The following is a 16,544-nucleotide window of genomic DNA, read 5'->3' as shown; positions in this document are numbered from 1 at the left end:
TAAGGAGATAGCCATCTAATCATAATCTATCCCTTTCATCAAGAGAAAACATACTTCTCTTGCCTAGAATTGCGCAAACAGAACTCTTCCATATTACTAGAGCTCCAGGGAATAATAGGCCACCAGTACCACCTTGAACTGGAGGTTTCAGGAACTTGGAAAGGAGAATTTTCCATCCTGATTGTTGCCTTTGCAGTGCTCTCAGCTGCCAGCACACGGTGATGGGCGTGGGTCTGAGCCAGCTTTTGTATACCTCGATAACAAGGCTGAGATGCTATCCTCCTTTGCTACAGAGCCCTGGATACTCATCAATCAACCAGCTTTCCTGGGTGCACTTCCTATGTGCAGGCCTTTAGAAAACAAGTCACCTCTTTATGTATTTTTAAAAGTGTTGGAGAGAAAGCTAATACTCAAGGCAAAACCAATACAGTTCTGGTACTACCAAAGCAAAGAGATTAGCCCAAGGTCACAGATCCCAGAAGGGGTAGATCCAGGATTTAATTACATTACCCTGGGTTAAAATACAAATTTTTCAGCAGGGCTAAATTCACCTGGACCTGGCCAGTACCAGTCTAGTCTCTTGCCCCTCTGCAACTTGTACTCTTGGCTTCATATCAGTCTTACATTCCTAGACAGCACCCTACACGTTCTGAGCTCCAGACCTTTGCACTGGCTGTTTCATGAGCTTGCAACACTCTGTCCAGCCCCCATCCCCTTCACCTGGCTGATTGCTGCCTACCCTTTCATTCTCAGCATAAAAAAAAACAATAAAATGTCACTTTATTTTAGGGGGGGAGGTGGATTATATGCTCACTTTTTATATTAATACATCTGAGTGTGTGTTTGTGCGCATGTGTAAACCTACATATGTACATATTTGTGCACACACACTGAGTGTGCATATTTCAATTAGTCAAGCTTCAACCATAGAAACAGATCAGCAGGAGATATAAATTAAGAGATCTACTACGGGGAGTTGGCTTGCAGGGTTATGGGGGAGTGGTTGGAAATCCGAAATACTTGAGGCAGGCTGTCAGGAAAGGCAGACTGGAACTCTGCTGGCCATAGGGGAAACTACGGTCCACAGGTGGAATTTCTTCTTCACCAGGGAAGCCTCAGCTCTGTTCTTAAAGCTTTTCAGATGATAAAATCAGGCCCAGCCAGATTACCTGGGAAAATCTATTCTATGTTAAGTCAACTGATTATAAATTTTAAATACACCTATGGAAATACCTTCAGAGTAACACCTAGCTTAGTGTTTGATTGAATAACTAGGAACTGTAGCCTAGCAAAATTCACTCATTAAAACATCATCACAATAGTATACACAGTATGTGAGCTTAAGCACCAACATTATTTTATAGTTCTATAATGCCACATCTCTTTTCCTCAATATTGTGAGCATTGAATGCCCAGTGTTTTGTGATCTTTGGTTCCTAAAATGTGGCAAATGTGTTAATAAGTATTATCAGAATTACATTGAATATTCATGAGAATCATTGAAGTAGCAAATCATCTGTTTTATATAACTGAATTTATTATATTTACTCATATATTTTGTGCCTTTAATTTTTAATATAAGCATAACCTATTTTTCCAGTATCCTGGGGGGATTATTTTATTGTAATGTTATTTTTCTCTGAAACATTTAATATATATGTATGTGTATATACCTACACACATATATAGTACATAAATATGTACTAATCTATTAATTATGCTACTAATATACATTTTATTCCTGTCCTGTGCTCTCAGCCAATGAAAGCTAGTGAATAAAACTGTTACACATATTCTTGGTCAAAGATTTCCATGCACCACACCACCAGCACTCAGCCAATAAGCACTAGGTTGAGCTTTCTCTGATTCAGTAAGACATGGAATCTCTACTGTTTACTCAACTGTGGCTTCATGTTAATCAATATTTTCCAATTTCTTTAACACTTTTGCACCATAATTGGAAATTAGGGATTTATGGAAGTCTCCATACATGTTAGGGATTTTAAAAATGTCACTTTTCTTGGGAACATTACCAAAATTACAGAAAATGTGGCTGGAAGGAATTATAGTCTAAGGCATGTCATTACCTCAGTGGATTCAAAGATGAGTGACCAATAAGCAATGCAAGGACATAGAGCTGATTTATTGAGTGCCTTTGGTAGAGATGCATTACCACTGCTTTGACTCCAAGGAAAATACGATATACAAGTACTGAGACATTTTTACTGTGGGTACTGCTCTCTATGCATTCGTGGCTAAATTTTGGGTGGATAGGGAAAACTACAACAGAGTAGTTTATAACCTTACACAATGTAAAAAATCAAATGAGAAGTTCAAGGAATAGTCACCTGAGAAGTGAGCATAACGATATCTGTTAACAGCACAGTAAGAACAAAGGTAAAGGGCTACCATCAGCTGAACATATCATTCTGTGCAAAGGAGAGGTACAGGCAAGACAGAGAAGGGAAACTCGTCATGAAAGAGGTGGGATTGGATCTGATCATGAAGGAAGGGTAAAGTTTGCCTAAACAAAGAGGATGTGAAGAAGGATTGGGCAGGCTGCAGTGTTCCTATTAGACCTTCCATCTGAAGAGGGCAGCCTGATTGCTGTGGAAGATTTGAGTACAGAATAGTAGGTGATGAGGTTGGAAAAGTAGGCTGAGATCAAACTGGAGGGACATAAATACCAGGAAACAAAGTCTGGAATTACTCTTATAGCACTCTTATAGGTAATGATTCCTGAGAGAGCCATCGGCATGGTGAGTGGTTACAAGAATAATTGAACATGAGAATTTGAGAGAACACTTTAACTTAATAAATGTATCAGATGTATCACTTACCATAATGGACAGAATAAAATGATTTAGTTTAGTTCTAGTAGTAACACATGAGGCCAGCGTTCTAATGAAAATGATTTGCTTTAATGAATTAACTTGTAAACCTACTGGGCAAAATATCTAATGCTATGTCAGGTACTAAGCTTAGCATACTGCCACTTTTCAAAAAGTGAAATGTAATAATGGGACTTGTCAAGACTCTGAAGTAATAAATGTCATTAAACCCAAGAGACAGGGCGATCACTTAGCTTTCATTTACCCGGGAAGCTCGAGTCTCAGTTTCTCTGGAAAACCTAAAAGCCTGTTAATAAATGTACCTTTAAAAGAATGAATACATTATTTAATGCTTGATTCAGGCATCCCCATCATGAAGGACAGAGAGTTTTACCTACAGTGATTGATCTTTCAAAGATATAGGGGAAAACACCCCTCTCCTAATCACCAAATTAAATGGAATTTGCTAGCATTGGTTTAATCAGTACCCCGTAATCAAATCAGGCATGAAATCAAGTTTTGATTATATATTATTCTCCCTATTACTAACAAATTGCCAAATCACTGGAAATGCCCCTAAGTGTGGGGGAGGATGGCAAAGGATGGGGGGAAGCAAACAGCTCATTTAGTAAAACAGAGAAATACAATTAGATTTCACCCAATTTGCGAAGTTATTCAGCCTTCTTTTTTGAGCTCTCCTGAAGGATCTTAGATTCCTTCCTATAACACATCTTAAGCCTGCCCTAAAGGGCTGCAGCAAGTAGAGAGATAAAACTACTTGTTTTCTATGAAATTTCTTCAAAAATGCTTAAAAATTTAAGTCTTTTTTTTAACAAAAGACAAGGACTTTATAGTTTCCTCTAACTATTTTTATTTAATCTTTCAATTGAAAGTGAATTTATTAAAAAAAGTTAATTCTAAACATTTTGCTTTCTTCTAGGTCAAGTCATGTTTAGGGCCGAAACTAAACCATGCCAAATCCTTTACTTACATATTAAAATTAAATTCTAACAACAACCCGATGAGGAAGGTACATTCCATTTTACAGATAAGAAAAATGGGATTAACATCTTCATCATAGAGCTACTAAGAAGCAAATGTGAAATCAAGATATGCCTGATTCCACAGGCCTGCATTTCATATTACCACTATAAAAACCATTTTCCTGTTACAGGAGTTATATATTTTACCTGTTTAGGATGCCAGCAAGGCAGGTACTGGGGATGGGAAAAAGTATTCTTTCAGGCTAGCAGAACTCTAATAAATTAAACCTTTTCAAACCAAGAAATCAGACAAGGATTTTGATTGGCACGTCAAGCCATCGATTAAAAAGAGGTTGGTGATGACCTATTGTGTTTCTGCATCAATTCAACAATATATAAATACAGTTATTCAGCATAACCAAGTATGTTTTATTAAAGAGATGTGTGATGTTAATGGAAAAATTTTGCTATTACTAATTTTATTTCAGTGTTTTAAAAATTGAGAATAGAAAAGGTGAGTGATTGGCAAACCATTGTTCAATCATTTATTGATTTATTGCAGAATTTTGTTCTGAAGGACAATTATATGCAGACCTCTGGCTCAGGTATTTTGTTTTCCAGAAAGAAAACTTACACATAGTCCTGAGCCCTCAAAAATCATATTATTTCTACAGGGTATTTATTCCAAGTAGAGATACACAATAAAGAAAAATGTGTAATTTGTTTAAAGAAGACTTTGATTGAGGACTATGACTGGAATAATTTAATGAGAAAAATCACAGAAATGATCAATGGACAGAGAGGCCATCAGAGCAAACTATGGCCAAGTGAATGACAAGAATAAAGCATTTGGGCTGAAAAGTGACAACAATTTGAAAAAGAAAAGGATATTGGCTGAAAGTGGCAAGAGCAACGTTTGATCTATAATTTCTCCTAGTTATCAGAAAAAGATTGCTACTTCTAGAATTTGGAAGGAAAATATTGTAACCCTAGAATTTTATATTCAATTAAGCCATCATTTATGTGAGGAAAACTAAAAATCTTCTCAGACGTGCCCAGAGAGAATCATTTACAAGAGACTCTTTTGAAAATATGAGTTCACTATACTTTTAGAAAATATCTACTAAAAAGACATGCAAGAGAAGTTTATCTTCATCAATCCAACAATATTTACTGCACTATAACCACGTGCTAAGCCCTGTACTAGGAGCCAGGTAAACAAAGATGATCAAGATTCAATTATTTTTCCACAAAGAGCTCAGGAAAAATAACTCAGTAGCGTGTAGTAACAATACAACATGATAAAGGCTAAAGTAAAGGCATAATTAAAATTTAAATGGTATACGTTTGTGGGAATAAGAAGGCGGCTGATAGAAAGTTAGACAAAAGGTGTCACCTTGAAAAATGAGTAGAAGGTTGCTAGATGGAAAAAGGGACAAGGTAGATGAGGAAAGAAGAGTGGAAGATGGTGTGAACAGAGCAGCATAAACAAGGCCAAGATGAAGAAAACCCTGTGTGAATTTGGGGATCAGTGATTTGGCCAAAGAACTGGGTACGTGGTTGAGAGAGATGAATGTGGGAATGCAATTTGGAGTCTGGTTCTGATAGATCTTATATGCTGTGCTAATTAATTGTATTATTTATTCTAAAATATGTAACATAAAGCAAACTTGAAGAACATATTGAAGTGACTTACTTTAGATGCTATAGTTTATCAAATAGTGTTTATTCCAGTCCTTGAAAGCTTTAAGCCTCATACTACCTCCAAGAAAGCATGTAAACAATTTGATTTATTTTTTTAGCCATAGATTTTCACTTAATTTCTAGAGCGTTTTTTGTTCAGATATAGTACCTATACTATGTTTCTCGCCAGATAACAAAGGACATTCGCAGTATATTTTACGTTTTGACATAGAGGAATAAATTTTAAAAATCCCTCAACTAAAGTCGCTATGAAAAACTATGTTAGAGAAGTAATTTTGTGTGTGTGTGTGAGGAAGATCAGCCCTGAGCTAACATCCATGCCAATCCTCCTCTTTTTGCTGAGGAAGAGGAGCTAACATCTATTGCCAATCTTCTTCCTTTTTTTCCCTTTTTCTCCCCAAGGCCCCAGTAGACAGTTGTATGTCATAGTTGCACATCCTGCTAGTTGCTGTATGCGGGACACCGCCTCAGCATGGCTGGACAAGTGGTGTGCTGGTGCGCGCCCAGGATCCGAATCGGGGCTGCCAGTAGTGGACCACTCACTTAGCGGAGTGGAGCTTAACTGCTAAGCCACAGGGCTGGCCCCCTAGAGAAGTAATTAACCATGAAATTGGTATGAATACTCTGTGTCCTATGGCAGACTAAGCAAACCGTCTTTTCCAAAATGAGCATACAGGTCATTGGTCAAGAGTTGTAGAAAAACAAACAAACAAACAAAAAAATTGCTCTTTCAAATATGTTTTAAAAGCATGCTAGTACTCTAAGTAGAAACATTGTATTAAAATATTCAATCTAATTTTGAATAGAAGAGTCTCTTTACTCAGAATTTTTTTTAACTTTGAAAAATGGCTTGGAATCCTATGGATCATTGCCTTAAAAAGTTACAAGTTTATCACCCATTTTGAAGTCTTTATTCACATCTAGCGAAGAACCTTTGTTTCTTCTCTCCTCTTGGTACACCTCACGCTGACAGCAGAGAGCTCAGGCAGCCATGCACAGCCTCATTTCCACAATTCAGTTAAACTCTGTCTCCTGTCACATGAAGCTAGGATTGCTGAACTGCAACCTTTCTCTGTGTGCAGAGATACTCTTTTGAAAGCATATCATGACATCAAATTCAATGCCATTTTCAAGTAGATTAAGGTGCCTCCAGAGTGCCAATATTGATAAACAGCCTACTCTTGTAGAAATGATGGGTTTTCTATTTAAAAAAATAAGAAGCAACCAGTGCACATATTTAGATGCGATGAACACCTCCCTTTCCATATAGAACTTTCAAAAGACTCCACAGGATCCCTGGCTTCACGGGCCGTGCACTAGCAGGCCTATTTACTCCTACTGTGGCGAACATATGTCTCTGATGTTCACGTATGGTTTAAGGCTTTGTCAGGCATCAATTACAGCAAATGTGTGCTTTTCTGTATTTGATTATACCTTTTGTTCATGTTTTTCCTCAAAGCCTTTAAGTCAGAGGTTCTCAAGGACTAATAGAGAAAAGGGCAAGTGGGAAGTGTGATTTGCACATGGCTCACGTTCTCAGACCCTGTCTAGGATACCAACATTTGGCTCACAAGATCAGGGATCACTGAGTTTTCTATCCTTTGAACCCAGTCCAAATATATTTGGAATAAATAGCCATCTAAATTTGTTATTTAATATAAACACGTTACTAGCTTTACTTTTCTATGCAGACACCTATTGAGATTTTTCACTATCTCAGCACAGGCTATGCATAGAATAATGAATATATTCACAAATTCTTGGCATTTTAACTTTAGCATCCCAGTGGATCTTTGTGTAACAGTATAAAGTGACTAAAAACTCCACTTGGACAAAGACAAGATTTCTGTTACTACTGGTTACACAATATTTTTCATTCACTTAAATCATAAGCTCTTCTGGAAGGCTAGCATTTATATCCATCCTATTTTAAACCTTGATCCCTAGAAAACAAAACCTGAGGCAAGGATAATTGCTAGTCTTTGATTTAGGAGGTACAATCTCAAAGCAGCAAGAATGAGGAAAGTGGAAGGTAAAACAGAAAAGAATGGAAAACAATGCAAGTGATACTTTATCAAACTCACCAGTAACTACAAAGCCACACAGCTAGTTGTTCAGCAGGTACGCCCGCTCTACAACATAGGACATATCTCAGCAACGTGTTATAGCCAATGGTAGGAAGGAAAACGAGTGAATTTATTTGCCCCAATCTCTCTAAACTTCTTTCTCAATGGTCCAAGTTTCCCCATGGGGAAAAATCTCCACTTCACTTCTAATATGTGTGTTCTAGTCCTCCTTTAGTTACTCAGGAAGCCCAGGCCACATGCCCTATGGTGGATGCCTCATTCAATTCGGAAGTCATGGGAGAAGCCAAGAAGTGAGGTCATGAGGCATTTTGGTATGATCATAAAGAGAGAGCAAAGCAAGAAGGTCCAGCCCTACTAGGCAAACCTCTCTAGCACACCCCAGGCAGAAAAACTACATGAGCCCAAACTGTGCTCAGTGGCAGCCAAGCCAGAGGATGTGGCTGAGAGTCTGAGAAATCTTGCACCCTGAGAAAATAGGAGGAGACTCTTGAGATATGACCAATATTCAACAAAACCTATAGGACATATTTACTGCATTGTTTCTCTTAGGTCTTTTTGATGCTGCCCATCAAGAAGGAAATACATGATTATTGATGATGATGATCAAAAACTATAAGCATTTTATATTGAAAAACAATACTAATACTTTAGATTCATTGGGTATTAATTAGTAAATACTTTATATGGGTAAAAAGCAAGTCAAGACCACAAATCAAATAACTAATATTATTTCCTGAGGGCCTACTATGTTCTAGGAATTTGTCTAATGTCTGTGGATAGAAAATTGTTAAGATTGAAACCTCACACTCAAGATTCACAGTTTAGCAGAAGATATATAAAAGTATATAAAAAGAGTATGATCTTAATAAATGCTAAGTAGAAGCAACCTCAGGGAATTATTAGCATATAGAACAGAAAAAAATCAAATAAGGCTTGAAGGTAATGTAAGATTCTTTAAGAAGATGGTTAAACCAGTCTTGAAAGGCAGGAAAGGAGTTAAACAGGTGGATAAAGCAGGCAAACTCATTAAAGGAAATGACACCAGTTTTTTCAAACAATTGGAGGAATGATAGTGTTCGGTGTGTCATGAGATCAGCAAGGTGTTTTATTCAAGGGAATGGTAAGAGTTGAGGTTGGCGCCTCATGCGCTCAGTTTAAGAACTGAGCTTAAGCTCAGTTCCTAAGGCAGTGGGGAGCCACTGAAAAATATGCAGATCACTGACAATACAGGTTCTGAGTTTTGGAATGTCATTCTAATTGTAGAGTGAAATTGATTAGAAGTATTCAGACTCTGGGCAGAGACTAGTCAGGACCTTGTTATGTGGAAATAAGAGAAGACCAACCAAATGATAACAAGCAACGTTTATTTATTCAGAGCTTGCTATAGCAAGGGAGGCAGCCACTGTCACTTGCATTTTGGCTGAGGCTTAAAGGCAGGTGGAGGAGTGGGAAAGTTTTATAATGAAAAAAAGGAAAGTTTTTGTGTACACCCTGATTGGAGGCTATTGGCATGGGGAAGCCGGAGATAGGCTAACCGGAAGTGGGAAATCCTGTGTGATTGATTAGGGGTGCATATTTGGCTTTCTCTGGTTTGTCCTATGTTAAAAGAACAGAAATTAGAGAAACAGTTAGTAATCAAGTCCTGGCCATTTTGGGCCAATTGTTATAAAAGTTATTGTTTAGCTTCCTGGATTGTTACTAGCGATAGTGTTTTAATTTCCTACGAGTCTGACCTATAGCAGCCTGGCTACCAGGCTGTTTACTATAGTTAAGGGGGTTGGTTTCCTGGGTAGGTTGCTGCAGGCTGTGAGACAGAGTTCTGCTTTTATGCATGGCCTGGCCATTGTTCATTGGTATATTCAGTCTCGCTGTTGATATAGTACAGTTAACACATGAGGACTGAAGAAAAGTAGTGACAGTGAGGTTGAAATTAGAAAGATGTTTCAGAAGAAGTAGTAAAGGGACTTTTGTAATAACTTGTATATAAGGGAAAAGATACACAAACATATATCTATTTGGGGCTAAATCACACTTGGTATAGCAGTAATCAGAGCAAGAGGACCACAAGCAACAAAATAAAAAATAAAGTGGGACTACATTAAAGTAAGAATCTTCTGTATAGCAAAAGAAAAGACCAACAAAATGAAAAGGCAACCTGCAGAATGGGAAAAAATATTCGCAAACCATATATCTGGTAAGGGTTTAATATCAAAAATATATAAAGACTCATACAACTCCATAGCAAAAAACCAAATAATCCAATTAAAAAATGGGCACAAGACAGGAATAGACATTTTTACAAAGAAGATATATGAATGGCCAACAGGTACGTGAAAAAGTGCTCAACATTACTAATCATCAGAGAAATGCAAATCAAAACCGTAATGAGATATCACTTCACGCCTGTAAGAATGGCTATTATCAAAAAGACAAGAGACAGCAAATGCTGACAAGGATGTGGATAAAAGTGAACTCTTGTACACGGTTGGTGAGACTGTAAATTGGTACAGAGACTATGGAAAACAGTATGGAGCTTCCTCAAAAAATTAAAAATAGAACTACCATATGATCCAGCAATTCCACTTCTGGGAATATATCGGAAGGACACAAAAACACTACGTCAAAGAGATTCCTGCACCCCCATGCTCGTAGCAGCATTATTTACAATAGCCAAGACATGGAAATAACCTCAGTGTCCATTGACAGATGAATGGAGAAAGAATTTGTGGTATATGTATATATAATGGAATACTATTCGATCATAAAAAAGGAGAAAATCTTGCCATTTGTGACAACAAGGGTGGACCTTGAGGGCATCATGCCAAGTGAAATAAGTCAGATAGAGACAAATATTGAATGATCTCACTTGTATGTGGAATATGAAAAAAATAAACTAAACCAAACTCAGAAAAAGAGATCAGATTTGTGGTTACCAGAGGTGGGGAATGTGGGGAGGGGGAATTGGATAAAGGTGTCAAAAGTTACAAACTTCCAGTTATAAGATAAATAAGTACTAGTGATGTAATGTACAACATGATGACTATAGTTAATACTGCTGTATGGTATATCTGAAAGTTGTTAAGAGATTAAATCCTAAGAGTTCTCATCACAAGGAAAAAAAACATTTTTTTGCTTTTTTCCTTTGTATCTATATGAAATGATGGATGTTAACTAAACTTATCGTGGTAATCATTTCACAATATATGTAAGTCAAGTCATTATGCTATACACCTTGAACTTATACAGTGCTGTATGTCAATTATATCTCAATAAAACTGGAAAAGAAATTAAAAAAATAAATATCCTTTTATTGCTTTTGCAATGTTTTTCTTAATGTAGTTTATTATCCACATTGAAAAGAGTACGATAGTACTAATCAACTTATTTTAATCAGCCTCTACATGTTTCATTATTATTCTCTTCTACTAATTTTCTCTTACAGCTCTAAAACTCATGTACATATTCAAATGACATAGATATCATGTGTATTTTTCTAAATATTCTTGAGTTTATTTAGGAAAACAATATCAATAAAATAATCTTTTCTACTGATTTTTAACAAAATTATTTAAAATTATAAAAAGGAAATTTAGGTAAATTATTATATGGGATGTTCAAACACACTGAATGATATTTTCCTTTCAAGGGCACTTGCTCCTGTAAATAGAACTTTTGTTGATATTTTAGAGGAGGAAGAACATTTCCTCTACCCATGCTAGGTCCTTCTGGCTGGTCTATGAATTAAATTGACATGAGACAGAATAACAGGAGAAAATCAAATAAAGCTTTAAAACATGTATATGTGTTATATACATGGGAGAGACCCAGGAAAACTGAGTAACTCGCCAAAATGGCTGACACTGCCAGCTTAAATATCCTCTTCAGCTAAAGACAAAGGAGGATGTTGGGGGTAGTGGTTTGGGGCTTCAAAGGGCTAGAAGGCAATTCACATGGAAATGGAAAACCAGATGTTTGCTTAACAGAACTTTGATGAGAATGGTCTTAGCAAGGACCCTCACAGTCTTCGGATACCCAGAGTTATCTATAGTGTTGGCCTGTCCTGGGGACAGGCCTTTATCTTCAATTTCTTTTAAGCAGTTAGAAGGGGAGGTCAAAGTTTCTTTTAAAGTCTTTTGTTCTTAACAATAATCATGGCAAAGCAAAGAGACACATTTTGGGGTGGTCAATTCTGATCTCTCACAATATCAAGGGAACTTGCTGTTTGACTGAAAAGAAAGTGTAGAATGGATTAAAAAATTATGAACTTTTGGGATCAGGAACACAGAAAGCCAACCTATGGAAGTAGAGAAGTTGGCAACAAAGAGGAGTTTGAAGTTAGAGGGAAAATATTGAGCTATCCTTTAGGTAGTTTTTCTTAAAAGGAATAAAAAAAATCTGGGAGATATTTTGTAGATAATAGGAAGTAATTGAAAGTCTGCAAGCTGATGTATTCCTCTAGGAAAAGTAATAAGTAGTAACAATTTGAAAGACATAATATATTGTACAATTCAACAAAGTCAATGGGAAATTGTATTGAGTACATTGGCCTATGCTTAAATCACAAAATCGATAAAGATTTGCGTCTGTATGGGAAGGCCTTCAGAAGATATATTTCAGGGTACCAACACTAAAGACTTATTTTTTTAATCTACAATATACTGAAAATAAAATAATTTTGTAGGTGGTACAGAAAACATCTTTCAATACTAAAAACATTTAGAAGAATATTTAGGCAACATCATCGTTAATAAACATCTAGTGTATATATAACACTCTGCTTGATCTCTGGATATATGACTTTACTTTTTGGGTTTTCAATTGGTATTTTGCCCTTTGTTAATATAAACCCTAAAGGTACAATAGAGTAATAATCGTTTAAACACTTCTTTTAGCCTGAGTTCCCCGCCCCCACATTTCAAATAATGTTTAAATATGTTACTATTGTAGCTTATTTTTTCTTACATAAATGAGTTCATCCTGAAATCTAAGCACTGTGTTAGTCATGCTGTTAGGTAGTTTTCAAAATTCAATATACATTTAACAGAGAGAAGGAAGTAAACCATTTGCAAGCACTCTAAAAAAATTCCAGACGTTATTTCACAAGCACAATCAAATCATTAAGGCAACATGGAATGAATTAAGATACTGATCGAGATGACTGTGATAAAAGCTTTGAAACATACAGTTAGTATCAGCAGACTGAAAATGCTATTGCAACAATCTAACTGAGTAATGACTAAATTTCTACACATTCAATTATTTGGAGCATAAAAAGAGTTCTACAAATATTTTATGGCAAAAGATTGAGGGATACATGGGAAACAGAGCTAGTTTTTCACTGCTGAGATAAAAGACAACGAGATAGAAAACAAAAGAAACTTTTCTGCCACTCAGAGTCCATTCTTTCTCTTACTAACGCATGTACTTGCATATGTGCACTCTAAGACATAGAACAAACTAATAAAATAATAAGAAAAGAAACAGAGAAACATATGAAACAGATGAGATTAGTCCTAGAAATAATCCTTATTTACACTCAAATACAATCCAACATTTAAGATTTTTTTTCTTTTTTAGTAAGATGACATTATATTTATTTTGGAAGATTTTTCCTGTCAAGGGGAAAATTTATTTTTAGCACAATATCAAAAACTCAACATTCAGGAGCAAAGAAAATTAAATATGAAAATAGGCAATATGAGCAGTTACTAGCCCTAGTGGAATTACATTTCCCTATTTTCTCTCTTAATTAATTGCAAAGGAACTTTAGTTTACCACAAGTCTCTTTGCTCTACAGCAGTAGTACATATTTGTAGATCACTGTCCTTGTGTTGAGAATATTTATATATTACGTTCCTGAACAGTCTTGAACGTGAGTTAAAGTAAGTACCCATTGAATGCCAATTTATTCCTTTAAATTTAACCAATCATAATAAATGGACATGATTAATTAATTTGTTTTATAATTTTATTTCATTTGAACTCTTTACAGCTTGCTATTTTTACCTTTCTATGATATAACATATTATATCTATGATAAACACATTTAATGTCTTTGATGTGAGATTTTTAGAAATGTATAATATCTTCCTTTAGAATAGCATAAAGTACTTTTCAGGTGACCATACATCACTTTAATATTACTGGGTAGTTGGAAGTAGTGACAGGTTAAATTCAGCCGTTAATACATTTTTAAAAAAGATATTAATTATAAGTTCCTTTAACAGCTATGCTACTGTGCTAAAAATCTTATGCAATCTATCAAACGCCATTACATTTTTGCAAACAGTTATAGCATCTAACCTCAGTGGGCCAATGAATGCTGAATGTAGCTGCCTGGAGTTTAGCACAACTTTTTTTTTAAAAGTTTTTTTAACTCTAGGTCAGTGCATCTTTTCATCAATCATCCACTTACTCTAATAATGGCATCTGTAAACATGCTGACAATCTGTTGTCATTCCAGAATATACCTTAACACACTTATATGTGAATATTTTTCAACATGATTTACATTTAAAAGAAAGAGCAGAAATATTCATTGATAAATCAAGGAGGCATATCTTTCTTTATGATGTCTCTTTCCAAGGAAAGTATTGATCCCAGCTAACTAGCTAGGGACTTATCCTAAACAATTTGCACATATTCAGGCCTGTGACTCTTAAGTAAGATGCTGAATTGTTTTCAATCAGATTAGCTTCTGCATTGCTACACATTTTATTTTAAGACTCTTTATTATGGCAAATATTTAGTGTGCCTGTCTTGCAGCAGCACAGATAAAAGTTTACATTGTATAAATGTAGATTTTCCCCATCAGATGGCTAGAAAAAGGACATATGTAAAATGCTTTCAAATTTTAGAAATATGCTGTTTCCCCAAAAGTGAATAGATTAGTGAGAGAAACAAGCTATTCGCCAATGATCAACCAGAAAAGATAATGACTAATGTTTTGCTGTTTTCTGATTTGTGAATGGTATTGTATTAGGTCTTACAAAGAATATTAACAGTAATTGAAATTTATACATAAGTGGGAAATACAGGACAAATACATGTTAAAATGTAGGACATAAAATTTGCTAAACGTTGGTAGGAGAAATTATGTACTTAAGCTCTGAAAGCTACATTGAGTTCACTGAGACGACTGTCTGTCCCAAAGTTTAGTAATTGTTCAAATAAGTGCACCAACCAGGGATTTTTAAATAGATATTTTGGAGTTTGGAGGAGAGGATGGTTGGGGTCAGAGTGGGGTTGATTCCAGTGTAGAGGAAAGACTTACACAAAGTTCGGGAACAAATATTCAAAACATATCAACAAGAAAGCAACCATGTTAGCTGGTCTGGAAGGCAAGTTCTACACAGACAGTAATGAAAGATAAGTGTAATTAGATGAGGGAGGGTAATAGGAAACAGATGGCATACATTTGAAAAGAGATACTAAAGAGCTTGGGTTTGAAAATAATGACAAGAACATGCCACTTTTTATAAAGAAAAAAATAAATTTTGCATCTACATAGTTTACAAATCTGATATCCTGTGCAGGGTTTCAGTTAGACCACCTCATGATTGACATCCACGGAGCTTGTATGGTCAAGACTACAGAATACTGTCTAAACGCCCAAGAACTACGCTTCCCTCCCTGGAATGGGAATTTGGGAATTCCAGGGGTGCCAACACATATCAGTACCTTTTGATGGGATCATGAAATGTAGGCTTGGCAATTTTCCATGGAGATGTGATAAATGAAGCCTGGATTCAGTCTTGATTGTGTTTTATTAATACAATTAAGGCTCATTGGTTTGACTAATGATTTCCAATAATGTAATATTTTATATTTGTGTCTCATTTAAGGAGCTTTATGGACTCTAGAGCATTGTTTGGCTCAACATCACGTTGAGGGGAAAAAATTGGGATTAACATTTGGATAGAGGGCTGGCCCCGTGGCTTAGCGGTTAAGTGTGGGCGCTCTGCTACTGGCGGCCCGGGTTCAGACCCCGGGCATGCACCGACGCACCGCTTCTCCGGCCATGCTGAGGCCACGTCCCACATACAGCAACAAGAAGGATGTGCAGCTATGACATACAACTATCTACTGGGGCTTTGGGGGAAAAATAAATAAATTAATTAAATTAAAAAAAAAAATTTGGATAGAGAAATATATTAACATGACCTGAATCTCTTAGAAGTGAAAATCACTTTAGAAAACTGAATTCAAATTTTCAACTCACAGGCAAGATTTTTTATTAAATGTTGGAGTTCCTCAATGCTAAGTCCTGGCCTATTTCCTTTTTATTTTACATCCTCTCCTAGAGTGATCTCATCCATGCCTGTTATTCCAATAACCACTTCTATGCATATTAATCACATATTTTATTTCCAGTTTAGGCATCTCTCATGAGTTCTGGATCCATGGAAACAACTGTGAGCTTGACATTTATGCATGGATCTTTCAAATGTACCCGAAGCTCAACAAGTCTCAAAACAAATTCATGATCTTTCCCACACCCGTCAGTTTTTCTCTTTCATTGTTTCCAGTCATACTAAATGGCAACAGTATTTATAAACAAGGAAAAAACCTAGGAGCTTGGATTAATCCTCACATCTATAACTTTCATTACAAAGTATTCCTTAATGCATTACAGACCCTTCACATTTGGGATAATTTCAATTATATCTTTACATATATCCTGTAGAATTTTATTCTATCAGTTTTTGTTAGTTTTAAAATGTTTAGTTTGTTTAAAATGTTATTTTGTTCCAACTTTTGAAAGGTATTCTGACTTCTTATAATGTCTGAGGTTGACGTTCATTTTCTCAGTGCATTTTGAGGAGGTTACTCCACTGTATTCTGGCTTCCGTTATTTCTGTTGGGAAGTTCAGGTGTCACTTTAATATCAATTCCACTGAAGTTAATCGTCATTTTCTTTCCAGCTGCTTTTAGGATTT

The sequence above is a fragment of the Diceros bicornis genome, chromosome 8, assembly GCF_020826845.1.
Source record: "Diceros bicornis minor isolate mBicDic1 chromosome 8, mDicBic1.mat.cur, whole genome shotgun sequence".
In the NCBI taxonomy this organism is placed as follows: Eukaryota; Metazoa; Chordata; class Mammalia; order Perissodactyla; family Rhinocerotidae; genus Diceros; species Diceros bicornis.
Note: the sequence above shows the minus strand (reverse complement) of the source record.